Source organism: Panthera pardus, unplaced genomic scaffold (assembly GCF_024362965.1).
Source record: "Panthera pardus isolate Hobbes unplaced genomic scaffold, ASM2436296v1 HiC_scaffold_13, whole genome shotgun sequence".
Classification (NCBI taxonomy): domain Eukaryota; kingdom Metazoa; phylum Chordata; class Mammalia; order Carnivora; family Felidae; genus Panthera; species Panthera pardus.
The window spans coordinates 25,596,739-25,618,047 of NW_026526688.1; the positions used below are offsets into that span (position 1 = coordinate 25,596,739).

At 40.9% G+C, this 21,309-nt stretch overlaps 1 protein-coding gene and 1 non-coding gene across 9 annotated transcripts in view; one reads left to right on the top strand and one right to left on the bottom strand.

The window, feature by feature from the left end:
• DLC1 (DLC1 Rho GTPase activating protein) overlaps positions 1-21,309 on the top strand; it is a 557,617-nt gene that overhangs the window by 459,485 nt on the left and 76,823 nt on the right. The window lies entirely within an intron of this gene.
• Positions 19,072-19,156, bottom strand: TRNAR-UCG (transfer RNA arginine (anticodon UCG)). The gene has a single exon. It is a non-coding gene; the product is annotated as a tRNA-Arg (tRNA).

Consider the following 21,309-nt stretch of genomic DNA (forward strand, 5'->3'; position numbering starts at 1 on the left):
GCTACTGGGGCGCCTGGGTGGCGCAGTCGGTTGAGCGTCCGACTTCAGCCAGGTCACGATCTCGCGGTCCGTGAGTTCGAGCCCCGCGTCAGGCTCTGGGCTGATGGCTCGGAGCCTGGAGCCTGTTTCCAATTCTGTGTCTCCCTCTCTCTCTGCCCCTCCCCCGTTCATGCTCTGTCTCTCTCTGTCCCAAAAATAAATAAAAAACGTTGAAAAAAAAAAATTAAAAAAAAAAAAAAAATTCAACTTGCTACTTCTCAGTGAATGTTATGACCAAGATTGTGTTCTTTCTACTCATGGTCTATTGGACAATGGCTCCCAAAAGTACTTAGTTTGGGGCTCATGATTATAATAGTTAACCTTTACTGAGGCACTTAGCCTCATGGTATGTCTGTAGGAGGAAGATTGTTTTTAACATTTCAAAGTGAGACTTCCTGAGTTTAAATAATGAGCCTAAGATTACACACTTGTGGAAATTCCTGGGACCCTCTACTATAGAACATCTGCTATGGCTACAAAAAGGAAAACTTTGAAAATCAAAGGTGACTTCAATTTAAATTCTGAAAGCCACATAAAACTTTTTCAGGGTAGTCCTGTTGAAGAACAACTTAAAAGGCAGGCGTACTATTGCACTTTTGGAAAACAGCAAAGCACTTAATCTTCCATGGCCGTTGAAGAATTTTCACACTTACTTTAAATTATGTTTCCTCTGTAAAATTAAGCAAAGTGTATAAAGGTTATTTTGCTTTAGATGTTATAGTTTAAACTCTTGCATCTAACAATAACTTATTATTAAAGCATTCTGTAAGGAGATATGGTGTAAAAGAGAGAGGGAAAAGATAAGAATCATCAAAATCCCCCTTTTGGTTCTTTTTATCCAAAATAATTCAATGAACTTTCTTGGTAACAAGGTCATTATTTAGGAATAAAGCTGGGTACGAGGCGCCTCTCTGGCTCCTGGTTCAGTCAGCTGAGCATATGACTCGTGATCTCAGGGTGATGAGTTCAAGCCTCTTGATGGGTGTGGAGCCTACTCAAAAAAAGAAAAATAAGAGGAATAAAGCTGGGTAGCTGGATGACGGGTGCATGGATGGATGGATGATTAATAGATATTTATATAAATATTTCTTAATGCCATTTGAAGAGTGAGTGAAAAACTTCAAGAAAGTGCTTAGTTTTGGTGTATTTTGCTACAACTCTTTTCAGGCCAATTCCTTATCTTTCATTTACAATTCATCTCTTATCTGTTCTAAAGCTGTTGAAAACTCCAGACTCTTGCCATATGAAAGCATTATCTTCCATGCAAGGTAATAAGGAACTAAAAAAAAAAAGTTAAGAAGGATTTTCTGTGAAAAAGTAAATGAATTTGTGTTCTGAGCCCTGTTTCTACAGATTTGTTGATCTACTGCCTCCCCTGCTTCCATGGATTCTGACATTCACAAATAAGTAGTAAATTCTCGACATGATAGTGTCCATAACAGGAGTAATCTGGTTATGCCTAAAGCAAATGTCAGTTTTGGCAGAGATCTTTTATCTGACTTATTTATTGACTCATAACATTGGTCTGTGCATTTCTTTTATATATTAAAATTAAAAACTTCTTTATATTTATTTTATATTTTAATGTTTATTTTGGAGAGAGATAGGAAGAGAGAGCATACACATACACACACACACACACACACACACACACACACACACACACACACACGAGTGGGGAGGAGCAGAGAGACAGGGAGAGAGAGAATCCCAAGCAGGGTCCGTGTCGTCAGGGCGGAATGTGACGCAGGGCTGGAACTCACAAACCCTGAGATCATGACTTGTGAGGCCATGACCTGAGCCAAAATCAAGAGTCAGCTGCTTGCCCGACTGAGCCACCCAGGTGCCCCCGGTCTGTGTATTTCTTATACACAGCAGGAACCAGGAACACAATGCAAGCCAAGCAAATTCCCCTCTTTTGTGTCCCTCAAGCACAGAATCTGTAGTACTTTATTTGTTTATATGATACATATTTTGCTAGAGTTTCCTTATAAATCTTAACAAATACAGAGCAACAAACCTGAAGGTTATCAATTAGGTTTGATTTTTAACAGCGTCTGACTTTAAAAGGCTACAAATCCGGAGTACTAAAAGCAATCTAGTTAATGTTCATTTCATCTCATATGTATAACCCACAGCGCTCCGTGACACAGAAAAGGTGCTTGCCCTTAGGGGGCTAACAGTCTAATGGATAAGATAGGTACATAAACAGCTAATTAAAACTTCAGAAGTAACGGAGTCAGTGTTGTAACAGAGGTACAAACAAAGCACCGTGGAAGTGCAGAGCGTGACAATGAGCTTGACTGGACTTAAAGACCATAGGTAGGCTTCAGGAAAGCGATATCCTTTCGTGCGAACCTTGACATATGAATTGAGGAAGTAAAGAAATGTCTGCAAACACAATCTGCATTTGATAAGTCCTTGGATTGCCAACAACCTATATGAGTTTACCTCTAGGTTTACCTCTAGGGCTGCCACTGATAGTCAGTAACTGATAGCAAATCCCGTATCACACAGTCAATGACGTGCTCATGTTGTAAAGGGAATCAAACCATATTGGCACACCAAGCATGCATGCTGAGTAATTGCCTTTTTCGCTCTTTAACAAAGAACAATATACATGCAGAAGAGCGCACGTCTCACTGTCCAGCTTGGTGCATCTTAAACACTGAACACACCTTTTTAACCAAGAACCCCCATCCAGAAGCAGAATATTGCCAGTTCGGGAGAAGACCTCTCCCACCCCCTTGCAGTCACCACCACTACCCACCCCCCAGAGTTCTTGATTTCTATTTTTTCCCTAAAGTTCCTGATGGCTAACAGTAGAGATTTATTCTGCTTTGACATATACATAGTCACACGGTGTGCAGTGTTTTGTGTCTGTCTTCCTTCGCTCAGAATTACGCTCGTGAGATTCACCCGTTGTTGCTGTGTGTGGTGTCCCGTGTTTGTTCCCATTGCTCTGTAGCATTCTATTGAGAGGATATACTACGATTTATTTATCCACTCTACCGTCGGTGTGTATTTGGATGGTTTCCAGTTTAGAGCTATTCCAGCCAATGCCGCTATGAGCATTCCAATGCTTGTGTTTGGGCGAACAGTTCTATAGATTTCTAGTTTGGTAAATTTTTATTTGGTATATATTTGGTAGAATCGTTGAATCCTACCAGATAGTTTTCCAGCTGCACCAGTATAGTCTCCTGCAGGCAGTTTGTGACATTGCATTTGCTCCACTACCGACACTCGGTATTTCCCGTTGGTTTCATTTTAGCTGTTCTGTAGATGCATAGAGAATTGTCTGTCTTTTTCTTACGGATTTTTAAGGGTTCTTTACGTATTCTAGATTAAAAAAAATGTTGGATATGTGTTGTGAAAAGCCTTCTCCCACTCTTTTAATGGTATCTTCTGATAAGTGTTTAATTTTAACAAAGAGCATCTGTTACTTTTCTTTTATCATTAGTGCTTTTGGGGGCTGTCTATAAAGAGCTTGTCTACTTTTAGGACAGGAAGAATTTCTCCTTTTTTTCAAAAAGCTGTATTTGTTTGCTTTTTACATCTAGAGCTGTAACTCATGGAATTGATTTTTTTTTTTTTTAAATATGATATAAGGTCAGGGTTGAGATAAGCTTTTCTTTTCCTTTAGGGATATCCAAGTGACCCCGAACCATTTTATTGAAACAGGCAATTATTTCAATTAAGTTAAGACATACTATACCCACTGAAATAAGTAAGAAGCAAATATATCCCATCTTCTTAAATATTCTCTATCATCTGAAATTTTAGTTTAAGTGTCAGGGGCATTGTGTGTGTGTGTGTCTGTGTGTGTCTGTGTGTGTGTGCATGCCTGGGGGTGCGGGGTGGGGGGTAACTAACTCAAATTTCCAGCAAATAGTAGGGAGGAAATTAGGGAAGGAATAAGTTTATTTCACTACCATAAATCTATTCTACAGATACTAAATTGGAGTAGTTTTACTGTGATTCTGCATTTTTCATTCCGTCCAGAAATAGCGCTGGTTTTTACATGATTCCCAGTCCAACAACCAAAATTTCTCCTGGTAACACTAATGGTTCAAACAGTATCTGAAATATAAAATAACAAAATGGATAGGAATGTTGGCACTTTTGCCCTAGGTTACCACAATTTCATTCGCAGCCTTTGCTCTCATAGCGTGTTGCGTCCTTCAAATTCCATTTGAAAGAGTGATTGCTTAGTGATTTTTATATCAATAATTCCCCAGACCTTGGGTGTGTTACCACATTTCTTATGCAGAAATTTGAGGGAAGTATGGCTGGAGATTATTATACGTATAAAATGTCTATCAACAATACACTCCATTTGCTGAGAGCTGCTATAACTTAAACGTGGTCTTCAGTTCTTGTAATTATTAAAACAAGGAAAATTTCCATTTCTCAAATAGATGACATACAGAAGACTAATGTTACATGATCCAGTATCTACTTCTAGTTAAAAGACACTTTCAGGGGCACCAGCTCTTGATTTCAGTTCAGGTCTCACTGTTCCTGAGCCCCATGTCGGGCTCCACGATGACAGTGTGGATGGAGCCTGCTTGGGATTATCTCTCTCCCTCTCTCTCTGCCCCTCCCCTACTCATGCACACATGCATGCTTGCTCTCTCTCTCACACACACACACACTCTCAAAATAAATAAATAAACTTTAAGAAAAAACATGGAAAAGGTGTGATGTATATAATAAATTTTCATAGAACCCAAGTAAATAACAAAATTTGTTGCTAAAACAAAATTTAACCTCAAATTTCTCAGTGAGCAGACACACTGATATATTATTGTCACATAAAAATACTTTGTTTTACTCTGACACTCAGCTATAAGAAAACAAAAATTTAAAAATTATGGGACCGTTAAAAAATCTGAGCACTTGGGGCACCTGGGTGGCTCAGTCGATTAAGCACCGGCTTCGGCTCAGGTCATGATCTTGCAGTTCGCAGGTGCAGGCCTTGCGTCGGGCTCTGTGCTGACAGCTCAGAGCCTGGAGCCTGCTTCAGATTCTATGTCTCCCCCTTTCGCTGCCCCTCTTCTCTCTCCCTCTCCCCCCCTCTCTCTCTCTGCCTCTCTCTCTCTCCCTACCTCTCAAAAATAAACATTAAAAAAATAAAAGAAATGTGAGCACTTAGTAGGTATTACAAGAAACGATCATTAATTTGTTCAGGGGTGATTATTGTTAAGTTTTTTTAAAAATTTAAATTTAGCTTTTGGAGATACATTCTGAAACACCTGTGAATGAAATAATATGATGTCTGGGTTTTCTTCACCGGAAGCCACTGGAGTTGGGATGGAACGGATGGGATCTGGACAAAGCACAATTGACGATGAATTGATCATTGTTGAAGCTGAGTGACGGGTACATAGAAATTGATTATATCATCTTTCTCTGTGTTTGCTTAGGTTTGAAATTTTCCACCATAAAAGTTTCAAAACTATTTTACTTCAGATACTCATTAACATGAGTATAACTAGCAGTGGCTGGTCCTCATTTCTTTATTTTTCTTGAACCACAATTTAATGCTTTTCCTGAGTTCTGTCAGTGCCTCTCACACATGTACTGTTTTCCTAAAATTGCCTGAGCTGTTTCATTTTGGAAATTTGTCCTTCCATCAAATTTAAAAGTAAAAATAACAACACCCAGACATATGAATGCATACAATACACACACAATCACATACTTATTATATATGCGTGCACCCCCACAACAAACATGTGCTGGACACAACAGAAATGTTAATGATATTCGTGGTTCAAATAGGAATTCATTTTTTTATTTTGAGGGCATTTTGCATGAATCCTTTTGGTGTATAGGTTCGGTAAGCAAAATATACCTACTGCAAATAGTCCCTACTTGACCTACTTATGTTAAGCCTACTTCTACTGAAAGGGAAAAAACAAAAACCAAAAATACCTTGTTCGGTAACGTCTCAGGGTTGCTCCCCATTTACTTGCCCCGGCCCTGCCGTCTTCCTTGCCGGTACGTAACTGGTCCACTTTTGTCACAGGCACTCGTCCTTCTAACTGGAAATAGTGGTTCAGGGAAAGGCTACTTCACTTATTCAAAGAGAATTCTTTCCAGTTTGAAGATGTAGTCTCAGTGCAACTGTGTCTTTAATGAGGAATAATCCAAGTAACAAGGTGAACGTGTATTATGGATGATACATAAGCACAGTCTGTGTGCATACATAATTACACCCCACAGAGAAACATCTTACTCATTCACTAATTGTAAATATAATCTTATTTTTTTAATTGTTTTTAATGTTTATTTATTTTTGAGAGAGACAGAGACAGAGCTTGAGCGGGGGAGGGGCAGAGAGAGAGGGAGACACAGAATCCGAAGCAGGCTCCGGGCTCCGAGCTGTCAGTACAGAGCCCGACGCGGGGCTCGAACGCACGGAGGGGTGAGATAATGACCTGAGCCGAAGTCGGACACCCAACCGACTGAGCCACCCAGGCGCCCCTGTAAATATAATTGTAAAAGGCCAGAGCCCAAAGCAAGGCCAGTTGTTACTGGACACATTTTGGACTTCATCACCCTTCTAAGGCTTTCCTCTCCCCATGACCAATGACCAGTTCAAATCCAATATTTGTGTTCCTAGGGATCACCAGCTTTCACCCCTGAATACGATTCATAGTTATTAATATGGATAGGCCTCCTGCACAAGTAAGCTTTCCATCTTATTCTCTTTTCTTGTTGTTGCAACAGCTCTTTAAACTTTTAGCAGAGCTAACTCACTTTTATTTCTTTCATAAAAACAAACAAAAAAAAAGTCCTTGCCTCTTCCACCACACATTTTTTTTACCTTAAAGAATCATATTTCCTCCCAAGAGGATACAGTTTGGAGTTGCTTGAGTCGCCTTTGCAAATGCAGCTTGGTTGCCACTACGGTGTAATTTCTGATCGCTGTTAGACAGGACTTACGCGATCCTGTGAGGACGCAGCAAACGCACAAAGAGCCTGTGCCAGTCGGAAAGCAAAGGGTCCTCAGTTGAGACCATCTCAGTGTCGTATAGAACCCGATGACTTTCTCAGTACCAGTTCCTTTTAACTGTCTTTCACCTCAGCCCCTGGGCCTCTGTTCCCTCAGCTGTAAAATGGGAATCATAATAATACCTACCTCAGAGGGTCATATGAGGATTAAATAATCTAATTATTTAGATTGCTTAGAACAGTGCCTGGTATAAAGTAAACACTCAGTTAAGTCTCACTGAGGCCGTTGCTGCTGCTCCTTGATACACGCCCATCTGCATCTGTGTGAGTTCTACTGGTCCCTCCAGCCCAGCTCTTGTCCTTTATCTACCGGAAGCCCTCCCCGGGCCCCCTGCCTTCACAGGTCACCTGCCTCCGTGGCTGCTGCAGAGTATAGGTCTAACATAAATTAGAACCCTTATCTATCTTCTGGTGGAATTGTTAATTATGGCTTGTTTTGCATGTGAATCTTATCTTTGGAGATGGAATTGTAAACTCCGTGGGAAGGTTTTCTCTATTTCTCAGGGACCTAGCACATTGCTAATTCATCCAGGAAGTATCGGGTAGTGAGCAAAAATTTGCTAGCAGATGATAGGCCAGAACTAAGCTTATGATTTAATTTTTAATAAAAATAGCGTGGCATGTATTTGATACTGTTATTTTGCATTTAATAGAGATTATTTAAAGCTGAGTTTCCAGTTGCTTTCTCATCATTCATTACTTGTTTACAGAAAGGATAATTATGGAAATACTTAAAATTTTGACAATATCATTTGTAATAAAACCTGTTTTCAGAGTAAGCCCCCTTCTTCTGACCTGATCATTTAATTTTAAAATAACAGCTCTACCTCCTATGAGATCTTCCTGCTAACTCACCATCAGTCTAGACAGGCAAAGTTTTATTCTGCTTTTAAAGATCACAGAGAAATATTTCTACAAAACATCTCGTCTCATCCTTTTAAGGTTGCCCATTGTGTGAGTTTTCTACGAGTTCGTGTGACTTTCCGTGTCTGTGGCTCAAAACAATGTGAATTTATTATGTCTGTAAAATTTACCACAAACTTTTAAGAGCACAAATTGATCATCTTCTAGTTCTGGAGCTCAGAAGCCCAAGATGGGTCCCTTTGAGCCCAATTCACGGTGTCAGCAGGGCCGCATTCCTTTGTGCAGGCCCTAGAGGGGAATGGTCCCCTCGCCCTTCTCAGCTTCTAGACACCATGCACCTTCCTCAGCTCCAGGACCCTTCCTCTATCTTCAAAGCCAGTAACAGCCACAAATGCTTTCCACACTGCATCAACTCCAACCTCCCCTTCTGTGCCTCACCTCCGAGGAAGAACCCTTGTAATCACACTGGCCCACCTGGATAATCCAGGATAAACTCCCTATTTGAAGGCCAGCTGGTTGGCACACAATTCTGCTAGTCTAGTTCTCTGTTGTCATGTAATAGAACATATGCATAGGTTCCTGGGATTAGGATATGGACATGGGGGTCGAGGAGGCAGTAATCTGCCTACCACAGCCATCTTTTCTGTAAGGAAGACATTCTTATTTGTAAGCAATTTTCATCCCTCATATTTTTTTCCCTAGAGGAAACAGTACAAAGGAAAAACATATTAAAATTTTCTTCGGAAGCCATAAAACCGAACCAGGGCCTGAGCTGATTGTAATATTTTTATGAGATAAAATAAGAAAGTGCATATGCAGACGAGCAAAGCAGGAAGCTAGAAATGTAATTTAACAAAAGAAGATCCTATGGAGTGCGAATTTTATTTTTATTTTTCTAGTATTTATTTTTGTGAGAGACAGAGAGACAGCGTGAGCGGGGGAGGGGCAGAGAGAGAGGGAGACACAGAATCTGAAACAGGCTCCAGGCTCCAAGCTGTCAGCACAGAGCCGGACACGGGGCTCAAACCCATGAACTGCAAGATCATGACCTGAGCCGAAGTCAGATGCTTAAGTGACTGAGCCACCCAGGTGGGTGGTAAGATATCAACTTGATGATATTTTAGAGTTTCAAGAAAATTAGTACGAATACATCCAAACAGGGGAGGGAAAAAAATATCTAAACCCAAAGAAACAAAAAGTGGACTGATACCAGATTCTTCTCTACTTCTACTTTTTAAAGTTTTTGTTTATTGATTTTTTTAATGTTTATTTATTTTTGAGACAGAGAGAGACAGAGCGTGAGCCGGGGAGGGGCAGAGAGAGAGAGAGACACAGAATCCGAAGCAGGCTCCAGGCTCTGAGCGGTCAGCTGCTGACCCAGGGCTCGAACCCAAGAACTGCAAGATCATGACCTGAGCCAAAGTCAGATGCTTAACTGACTGAGCCACCCAGGCACCTCATGAAGTTTGAATTTTAGAGATTCCCGTCTATAAGTAGATAAGTTTGTTCTTTATTCATAATAAACAAGTGATACATACTTAAGACTCCATTTATGGAACATTCTGTGAAAGACAAACATAGAAATGGAGAACAGATAAGTGATTTCAGGGGCGAGGAAAGAGGAGGGAGGGTGTGACTTTAAAAGAACAGCAGGAGTTCCCAGTGGTGGCAGAACACTTCTGTGTCTTGATTGTGTTGACGGTTATACGGATCTATACATACGTGATGGGGGTCATAGAATCATCCACGAAGACATTGTTTAAAAATGAGGACAGGCAAGAATTGTGAAATCTGACTAAAGCCTATAGTTAGTGTATTATGCCAATCAATTTCCTGGTTTGGGGGAAAAAGCTGAGTGATGGGTGTAACTAATTTTGCAACTTTTTCTGAGTCTACAGTTATTTCAAGAATATGTTGATCTTTTAAAAATGTGTTTAAAAAATAAGAGGGAAGTGAGAGTGTGGGCAGATGGTTAAAAGCAAAGATGAGCACATAAACATCTGTCTGCAGTGTTTAAGCTAGAAAAAGTAGGCTTTATTTATGGCTTAACATTTGGTAGAGACATGGACCTGTGCAATTAATGAAAGCTCCAAAAATGCATTCTAATTGTCAAATTGTTCAAAATCTCTAGTTTTACAGGCATTTTAAATTCAATAAACTAAATAGCTTTATCCTTAACATGGTAGCTGAAAACAGAAGCAGAAGAAAGAAAGAAACCAAAGAAACGTTCTTTGGTTTCTTGAGAAGCCTCCCAAATTAAGAAATCAGATTGGTCTGAAAAAGGAGAATATGTGGAAAGCTTAAATTTCCACCCCAGTTTCCAAGAAACCAAACTTCTGATGGGGAACTTAAAAACAGGGCTCTGGGGCACCTGCATGGCTCAGTCGATTGAGTATCTGACTCTTGATTTCAGCTCAGGTCATGATCCCAGAGTCATGGGATTGACCCCCAAATAGGGCTCCGCGCTGGGTGTCGAGCCTGCTTGAGATTCTGTCTCTCCTTCCCTCTGCTCTTCCCTGGTTCGCATGCATGCGCATGCATACACGCTCTCTCTCTCTTTCTTTTTTAAAATTTTTTTTTTAACGTTTATTTATTTTTGAGACAGAGAGAGACAGAGCATGAACGGGGGAGGGTCAGAGAGAGGGAGACACAGAATCTGAAACAGGCTCCAGGCTCTGAGCTGTCAGCACAGAGCCCGACGCGGGGCTCGAACTCACCGACCGCGAGATCATGACCTGAGCCGAAGTCGGCCGCTCAACAGACTGAGCCACCCAGGCGCCCCTCTCTCTCTTTCTTGAAAACAACAATGACAACAACAACAACAGGGCTCAAATGTTTATTCCCTTCAAGATATTCAAGACAATTCCAGAAAGCACCTTTCAAAAAATATGTTGATTTTTAAAAATGTATTTACTCACAGTTCAAGACACTTTAAAACACTCCTGTAAATGTGCTGGAAAGAAAAGCAATTATCAATTACCATCAAACATATGGGGAAAAGAAAATATTGTATATCGACTAATGGCTTTTTTGATACTTAGTGGGGGGTCTGAAGTCAGAGAAGCAGCAACATCAATTTGAAAAAGTTGAAGGAGAAGGAGAAGGAGAAATTAACGAGAGACAAGGAACTCGAGATGAGAGTCTGTTAAACTGAATCTTGAAGGCTCAGAACCATTCAGGGAGCTGATTCCTGTTTCTTTTTGATCCGAAACCTAGTAAACTGCTGTTAGATTAATTAAGCTACTGAAGAATAGAACTTCCATTTTTTTGATATTCGAACAACTGTACACATCTTCTTGAGAAGTTGCCTCAAAGTAGTACGTATTCCTGACAAATGGATGTCTGGCCAGTTCAAATCCCTATTTTGTCACTTGCTAACTGTGTGAGTTAGGAAGTCTCTAAAACAGAGTCTAATTTGCATCATTTATAAAGGGGAATTAAAATAATGGCTGACATTTATTGAGGGATGGCTATTTTCCAAGTCCGATCTAAATTCTTTATATGTACAGCCTCATTTAATCTTACTGTAACAATAACACTTGTTGAAATACTACTACTTATCTTACAGGAAATGATTAAATGTGAGGAATAAATGAGCAACAAAGTGTAAAAACCCCAGGCCCCACGTGTTTGGAACATACTAGGTGCTAAGTAATTGTTGATTTCCTTCCTTCAGTTTCTCTTATTCAGATATTTTCCTAGCAGTGATTTTGGTTTGAGGATCCACTGGCCACACTCTTATCAGGGATCTCTGTTAGTGAGGTTGAAAGTATGTTACTGAAGTATGTGCACAAACACCTTACAAGGCTTAACTCTTAAAATAAATAATTGCCTCTTGAACTCCCCAGACTCTATAAATTAGCTATAAAAATAGCACCCCCAAATGATGTCTATAAAAAGAACATTTTTCTCGAAAGAATGGCGCCATATATATGAAGTATAATTATTGTTCCTGTTGGGTTGGTGTTTTTATGATCAACGTTTTTATGGGGTTGATCACGTGAAGACTTACTGATCTTTGTAGACTCAGTTCTGAGCCTGTAAACTAGTCCTGAGCTCTGTTCTACCATGGATGCAAGCCTGCTCCCATGGACAGACAGACCTTCTTTTATCTACAGCAGTAAGATACTTTAAGCCCAAGCTTCTTCCTCCCTTCCCTCCCCAACAGATCCTGATTTAGAGCAGGGTCTACACTGCTCTAGAAACACTGACTTTCCCCGAGGGATTTGAACCTCATTGTAATCTTTAGCAGTACCCTTTCCAAGTCTTAATTAGATGTTACAGGTTAGACCTTCCATAGAAACCTGCTTTCTCTTGCATATAAACTAAGTTTTCAAAGGAAGTAGAGCCCCTATGGAAGCTCAGTGAAGTCTTTCAGTGCCTACTGAGCCCGTAACTATCCACAATTTTTAAAAATCATATGAATTGAGAATAAAAAAAAATTGGAGTCAGTTCAGCCTAAATATCATAAATTGTATCATTCCTGGAAGTCTCCCCCAGTCCTTTTTAAACACCTTGACACTTTATTTGGAGGAGATGATAATTTAGTAGCAGCTCTTTCTAGTTCTTTCCTGCATCCATAGTTGTAACTAGTGGGGGAGGGGAAATCGCTTGTTTCTCCTGCACCATCCAAAGATTTCTAAATCTTTGATAAGCTTAGCAATTCACTTTCTCTTCCTCTTTAGCAGTTTCTGAGATGACTACCCCTCACATCACATGCTCTAAAACCCGGAAAATAAAAAAAGTGAAATGAACATACACAATACATGCAAAATGAGTTCTATTTCGTAAGTCACGGGAATTTCAGAGCGGTAGGAGACCTCAGCCACAAAGTGGTCGGTCCCCTGTCCACCTTCATGCTTTTGAGAAGTGTGTAAAAGGCTAGATTCTTAGACTAAAACCCCAGGTTAAAAGCCCATGATTGAGGCCACCTCTCTCATTTTTCTCACCAGACACCCTGTGGGACTCAACCCCTCTAGCATTAGACGTCTGCAAATTAGTGTCAACTCATGCTTTCTGTAGTATATAGAAACTTATTTTCAAAGTGGTCTTCTGGAATCAATCATGTATGCCCATTTACATCTTACTAACTCATAGTTCATAACACATATTCATTTCTCTTTTTTAAAAATTTTTTTAACGTTTATTCATTTTTGAGAGAGAGAGACAGAGCACGAGCAGGGAAGGGGCAGAGAGAGGGAGACAGAATCCGAAGCAGGCTCCGGGCCCCGAGCTGTCAGCACAGAGCCCGACGCGGGGCTCGAACTCACGAACTGCGAGACCATGACCTGAGCCAAAGTCGGACGCTCAACCGACTGAGCCACCCAGGTGCCCCTCTCTTTTTTTAAGTGTATTTAATTTTTGAGAGTATTTAATTTTTGAGAGAGACAGAGACAGTGCAAGTGGGGGAGGGGCTGGGAGAGAGGGAGAGAAAGAGAATCCTAAGCAGGCTTCATGCTGCCAGTGCAGAGCCCGACGCAGGCCTCAAACTGACGAAACACAAGATCATGACCTGAGCAGAAACCGAGAGTGGACACTTAACCAACTGAGCACCCAGGCACCCCAAGACATACTCATTTCTTTTTTTTTTTTTCAAGTTTATTTCTTTATTTTTGATAGAGAAAGAGAGGAGAGAGAGAAGAGTGCTGGGGAGGGGCAGAAAGAGAGGGAGAGAGAGAATCCCAAGCAGGTTCTGCACTGCCAGCAGAGCCTGATGGGGGGCTTGAACTCAGGAACCCTGAAATCATGACCTAAGCCAAGATGAAAAGTTGGTTGCTTAACCGGCTGAGCCCCCTGGTGCCCCAGAACATATTTATTGCTAATTCCTCTGAAAGACTGTTTAATGAATTTTCTTCTCAGTGACTATGACTGCCTTTGTTTGTTTGTTTGTTTGTTTTATATTTATTTATTGAGAGAGAGAGAGAGAGAGAGAGAGAGAACACACATCCTGGCATGTGTGCACCAGTGGGGGAAAGGCAGAGAGAGAGGGAGAGAGAGAATCTCAAGCAGGCTCCCTGCTGTCAGCTTAGAGCCTGATGCAGGGCTCAGTCCCATGAATGGTGAGATCATGACCTGAGCAGAAATCAGGAGTCAGACGCTTAATGGACTGAGTCACCCAGGGGCCCCTTTTAAATAAGACATTCTATGCCTCATCATAAAAGAACCCCTGGGTCTTCAGATACTAATACATAGAACTGTGAGCATCATATCTTTTATCCCTAAAAAATTTTAGTGTATATTGGTAGCCTTCTCTAGCATAGCATGTCCTTATAGCAATTAGCAAAAATTAAAATTTGTATCCTAAATAAGCTTGAAATCAACTTTATTTCATAAATCACAGAATTTTAGAGTTTAGGGGACCTAAATCGTGAAATGTTTTTTCACGTTCTTAAACCCTTGGAGAATTTGATGAAAAGCAGTAATACCAACAGTTTTTTTTTTTAATTCTGATTTAGAACCCCTCTTTAACTTTTCAGGAAAAGCAACTGATACTCCACACATTAAGACTCAGACAAAGCCATAAAGCAGATTCTAAGGCCCAAGTGTGGACTGAAACTCAGGTATCCTGACACCTGACTGGTGGTGGTTTTTATTAGCAATAAAAGCTGTTCTCTCCTAAGTTTCTACTAAAAGCCAGGTGATATTCCAACATATTTTACGCATACTAGTTATAAATTTAAAAGCATTCAAACCCAATAAAGGTAGAGATTATTTCCTGTTTGACAAAAACACTCATGTTTGGGAGTTAAGGATCTTGCCCAAGTTCTCCTAGATAATTCAACAACAGAGCCTAGGTTTAAATTCCTCTGTATCCAAATTCCATAGGCGGGGATGGAACTACTACATTCCACAGCTTCTTTCTGGTTCTAGTTCTTAGATAATAAAATATAAACATTCTGGAAATAGCATTTCATTGGATATAGTTGATCTATCTATGAGAAAATAAACAAATCAAAACTTAAAAATGAATAGTGTTGAATTCATTTCTAACCTTGAGCTATCTAGTAGTAAAGCCCCCAAGTTTCCAAGCACTACACATCACATTTCCTTCTGACCCATACCATGGTGAAAATAAAGATATATGCTTGTGTACTATTTCTGGACCAATAATAAACTTCACAGAAAACTCTAAATCTCATTTCCTATACCCATGACCTTTACTGCACAGAGGAGTATGTGCTCCCCCTAACATTATGATAATAAATTAAACTCTTCTATCCAACGGTCATAACCACAGGGTCACCATCAGGAAAAACAGAACTCTAATCATCGAGGCCATTTCCTGACTGCTGTCGGGGATTTTGGGGCCTCCTTAGGAAAGCAGATAGATGCAATAACGAGAAGGTCATTGCTGTGGCTTGCTGACCGAAATGATGCCCATCAATAATTGGTTTGGTGTGGACTTCACACTGAATTTTGAAAGCAAATGTAAAACAACTAGTAGTTTATTTCTCCTTTTTGCAAGATGAAGATCAAAAGGAGGCTTATCGGGACTGGAGACAGTTTATTTCCATCTCAGAACAAAAGACAAAGGATTTTGTGTCTTTTCCTTTCTTTTGAGGTTCCTGTGCCTGTTCCTTTCCACTCCCTTTCCTGATTGGCAGTAATATCCTGACCATTAATCTATGTATTTTAAGCATAAAAATCAATTTCTGGAACTTGTCTCATTTATTTTTATGACAGGAACAATAGAAATAACATCAAGTGGCTGGTGGGGGTCAAAGAGACTTAAAATGCCCTGTTAGATATTCCTATCTGACACCTGATGTCATGATGGCCTGAAATGCATCTAGGACAAGGTCTGGATACAGACCAGAGATCTGAGAAGAAGAAGTTCATCTGGGAAATCGTGCTGACTCGTCCAAACATTAAAATTGTAGAAAACCCTCTAATATTCAAATTAATATTTTCTTTATAAGCTTTCAAGAAATGCCTTAAGACACATTTTCTTTCTTTTGTCTTAGCCGTGTCCTCGTAAAAACAATAAGGCAATAAGCAGGGGAGGGTGAGCAGTGTGGCAGCATTCTTAGAAATGCTGTCACTGTGGCATAGAGAGACCTTCTCTGAGACAGCTTCTAGCCCAGTCCTCATTTTCAAAATCTTCATTTTTCTTAGAACATAGACAATGAAGAGAGAATGTAGATTCACTGTTTTTTGGGTTTTTTTAGGAAACAAAATAACATTCTAGACAGACTAAGGAAATGGGCCTTAATGTGTATTGTCAGTCAAAGAGCAAATTTGTTGCTTGAGTGGTCCAAAAATAAGAAGTTTAGTTCTTGCTTTTGTCTCAAATCGTCATGTCATGAAATGACAGATGGAAGGTAGACTGCCCAGTTGGAGATTTTATGGCTAGACTAATCCATGCAGGTGATGCCGTTTGCAGGACTGTATGAATCAAATAAACACAGTTTGCGGGGCCGGGGGGTGGGGGGGGATGGGGGTTCCTCCTGGAGTTATGTCACTGATCCAATGGCAGTTGTTATGAGAAATTCATTTTCATGGCTGCCATGGTGACTTCTCACGTAGTGAGAATGGCTTCCATGAAAAGCTGTGCTCTCCTCAGGAGCTAGACTCTTGATTTCAGGCATCATCAATCAGGCAACAAATAATAGCATCAAGACCCAGTAGATAAAATACCCCACTCTTCCCGCTGGGAAGCCATTCAGTTTTAATCCATAATCCTCAGGAAAATGACTGTAAGAACCTCAGGAAAATCCAAAGGGAGCTATGGTCCCGGTCACACACACAATATGTATAATTCTGTGTAATGAGAGTCGCTTACTAAAGAGTCCCCAAATCCCTAATATACAGATTAAATTCCCTTACAGCCTTTCAGAAAAAGTCTCGACCGATTAGACTTAAGAACATAGGAAATGTTAAGACAAAGGGAGGCTTAGCAAAGTCTACCTCAGTTAGCTTTTGTACCTTTTACCCCCTTAACTCCCTTTTGTAACCATTTGCCAAATTATCCTCTTGCCAAGTGTTTACCCTAGAAAGTACATAGATTCCTTCCACTAGAAAAGGTCCTTTGTTCATTTCCTCAAGTTGGGTAGCTCAGCTCACTTGGAGTCTTATTGTTGTTCACGCAGAGTTCAGTCCATTTTTAGGGACTTGTTACCTTTGAATGGAGATGAACTGGGCAAAATTTCTCTAACTTGTTCGTCATTTTCAGTATCTGAAAGTGGCTTCATAGCTCAGGAAGCCTGCCTGCTTCTCTGCCGGCTCTGACAAATAAGCAATTTGCTCAAGGGCCACAGGGCAGCAAATTCTCAGTGGCCTCTGGACTCACCTGTCAGCTGCCACCTGGTTCTCCGCTTCTGTAGCCTCCCTCTCCCATAACCACACTTGGTATCAGATGTGGAGTCTTTGAGGGATTCTTTAAATAGCCAAGGACATAATCAGAGGTGTGTTTGAGAAAAATTGATCTAAGTACGTTGGTTGGTGTATTTAATCAGTTTCAGTAAGATGGGTTAAAGAGGAGAGAAATGCAGTAGATTTGTTAATGGTCCATAGTCTTGATGAAAAGTGGTGATGGCTTGAATGAGGATAATAGCAAGGGCACTGGGAGATGCACTGCAGAAGGAGAATGCGTTGGGCTTAATAACCCATTGGCTGTGGGGGAAGAGGATAACGTTAAGGAGTAGGGAGTCAAAAAAGATGCCAGGGTTCTGAGCCTGTGTGACTTAGATGATATCGTGCCATTGAGGAAATACTGAAAAGAAAGATGGGGAGTTTAGTGGGGAAAATGTTATTTGGCCATATGCTGTAAGGTGCAGAGATATAGCCCCTGCCCAACACCACGGCCCCCTTCCCACCTCTAAGGAAATTAGCCCTGACTCAGTGGCATAATTAGCGACACAGTATCAGGATGTACCAGTAGGCGATGTAATATCAGTGGGCCTGGATGAAACCCTTTTTTCTCCGTTTACTTTCTAGACTCGTGTAGCCATCTGAGGGAAAGCGATAGACCTAAGGAAGCCATTCACCCTATACTAGTCAAGGCCACGTGACTGAGTGGAAGGTGAATCACTGCCACTCGTGTGCGGTCAGCCCATTGCACCAGGGTAGAGGAAGGCACGAAGGAGGCTGATGTTTTAATCGCAGTGTCCACTGCTTTTGCTCTACTCTTCAGGAAAATGTAGCTGAAGGAGCAGCTGTTTAAGTTTCAGGGATCCTGGCCAAATCTTTCTTTCCAGAAGAGCCTTGGCAAACGGAAATCCTGGCCACGTGTCCACCTTCACACTAGACTGTGAGCAGTACACTGTCAAGAGGTGCCAAATGGAGACCAGTAGCTGGCTGTGGCAACTCAGTGCTCGGGACTGGGGCACGTTGTGACAAGGTTAGAGTCCCTCTCGAAATACAGAAATACTGCTTCTCAGTCCATGTACCAGCCCCCTGACAGTACACCATGTTCAGACCACTTCACATTCTTTGCCTACTTACTCCCTTTCTAAATTAAGCCACGTATCTTTCTTTCATCTCCTTTTTTTTTAAAACTTCACACTGATAATCCATTAAGACCAAGGTATGAAGTAGGCTTGCCAGATCTATCAGTAAAATTTGGATTTCAGATAAACAATGAGGTATTTTTAGTATAAGTATGTCCCAAATATCACATGGGACACACCTATACTAAACAATCATTAGCTAGCTATCTGAAATTCAAATGACATCAGGCATCCTGCATTGTATCTGGCAACCCAAGTACAAAAAAGAAACCAACAGAACCAATCACAGACCCAGATGTGTATCCATTCTGCAACTTACTTATTCTGATGGTGCTCCCCTTTACAGATTTCCAGGTTTTGCACATGCACATGCACATGCTTGCACAAAATACACAAAACCCACCAGAAATGAAAAATCCAGACTCACAGTCTCTGCTGATTTGGATTTAACTTTATAACCATCACAGCTCTCTTTTCACTAATACGGTTTTGCAGGTTATTCCACTGAATCCTCCAGACCAACAAACAAGTTTAGGTTTTTTTTGTTTTTTTTTTTTTAAATTTGTTTTAATGTTTATTTATTTTTGAGAGAGAGAGAGAGAGAGAGAGAGAGAGAGGGAGAGAATGAATGGGGGAGGGGCAGAGAGGGAGGGAGACACAGAATCCGAAGCAGGCCCTGGGCTCCGAGCTGTCAGCACAGAGCCCAAAGTGGGGCTCGAACCCACACACCGCGAGATCACGACCTGAGCCGAAGTCGGACGCTCAACCGACTGAGCCACCCAGGCGCCCCCAAACATGTTTAGTTAACACGAATCAATAGTTTCTGTGTAGAACGTCTGCAAAGGCTCTGAAGGAGGAGTCCATGAATTAAAACATAATTATGAAAAGAGTTTTCTCCTGATATTTAAGTGTCAGTGTCTACTCTGACTATACCTTGCTAGCTCCAGAGGGGTGAAATCCAAACTAAGTCTCACACTGTGTCCCATACCAATGGTTTCCGGTTAATATTTTCATATAGATAAGATCTGGTTAAAGTCAGTGCCACCGGAAGCCTTCAAAAGGAACACCAGGAGGTGAGATGTGACAGAAAGATGCTAGGAAACCACCGGAAGAGACTGGGTCATATTATCCAGTGACCAGCCCAGCTGGTTTGAATAAATGAATATTGGACCACCACATTGGACCGTGAGAACCATCTTGATCTTGCTAGCGTCTTCTTCCCACACTGGATAGTTTTAGCCACTTTGTTCTAGAAGCAGTAAGCACCTCTCCTCCTGCTTCCTACTATTTCAGTCCAACACGATGCACCACTACCCATGACTTCCCACCTCACTCCACATACACAGGGGGCACTACCATCCCAAGTAGTCTTGCCACAGCCATCAGGCTGAATAAATCCCTCAAATAAGATTCGGAGTAACCGCTCCTCCTCCCCCTTAATGTCTGCCAACCCTAGAATAAGGAGCTTTCCATCCATTTTCAAAATTATTTCTTGATCCTGGATACTTTCGCAGATGTCTTACAGCCAGTGCTGAGCACTAAATAAATTACGTTCCTCTCCTCCGACTTCGATCAGCTAATCATGCAACTCACCAGTCAATCTAGTACTAACTAAATGCAGGCAAAATGTGCTGTGAAGGTATGAATGAATGTTTATTTGCAATTTTAACTTATATTAAAGAAGTATGGCAATATTATGAGGATGGTCTCCAGCTGACTACTAGCCAGGTAATACAAATTTAGGGTTGAGGCTAAATTCATGGGCTACCTGGCTATCCTCGAGATGGTCATGTACGCATGTTGGGAGTATGCCTGTGATAATAAGATCTAGTTATTACTTAGGGAGGTTCAAAGTCATACTTAAGGAGGCTGCCTGGTATCAACCTCATACACAAATGCAGACAATGACTTGGGGAGAGATCTGCCAATTTGATAAGTATCCATGAATCCTCAAACCGAGTTGGTTAAAACTATAGCTTACCGCCATTTAGTTGCCAAGACAATAATTGCTTTTACTTGGATATGTTTGAGTCTCCAAAATTGTTTTCAGTTCCTCTGCCAGGGCCATACCTTTGTTTATCTTTTCCTGAACTCCTTCTTATGATGTTTCTATTAAGTAGGAAAGCTGTTCCAGTAATAGTAACTACAGTGTTTGTTTTACCAAAAAGTCTCCGTGTCTAGGTGGGTACTTTTTAGCAGTGGCTCAGTTCTTTATTAAAAGAAGAGGAACATTTTTGTAATTCCCCTCAGAATTGTATCTGTACTTTTATTCCCTGTTGATTGGAATATGATACCAAAAAAGCTGCTATGGATTTGGTACGCTTCCAAATGAATTTGCATTTTATTTATCACCACAGCATCTACTTGCATTTTGGTAACAGTGTGTATATCTGAGTGAAATACTTTGTGCCTTCGGTGTACAAATAATGGTTTTACAAACATCTTCCAAGAAGTGCAAGGCTCCTGCAGTGGGCCCACATTCCATAGGTTCAGCAGCACTGTGTTGTTCAATATGTTCTCTATGTTCTAGATCTCAGAAGGTATACTGGCCAGAGAGTGTTCTCTCTAAGGGAGGTGATACATTTCCAGAAGCAGTGGAAGCACATGAACCAGTCAATCTCATGCCAGGGTGAGAGGGAGGAGGAAGGCTGTGATTTAGGATCAGAATCAGGGGCAGGAATTTTTCTTCGAAAAAGTGCTCGCTCACATAGTTATGCTAAAAGATCACCACCACTGGTGAACTCTATGGAAACATTGAAAACTGCTCCTAGGATTTTTAGCTTTGTTATTGTTCCAGCTATTAGGCCAGAGTTGTTAATACATGCATTCATCTGGGTTTCAGTTCTGCTTCATGTACATATAGGTGGTATCTTTAGAGTGAAGAAAGAAACTATTAGGTCAGATATAGAATGATCTTGTATAGACACATCTCCCCCAC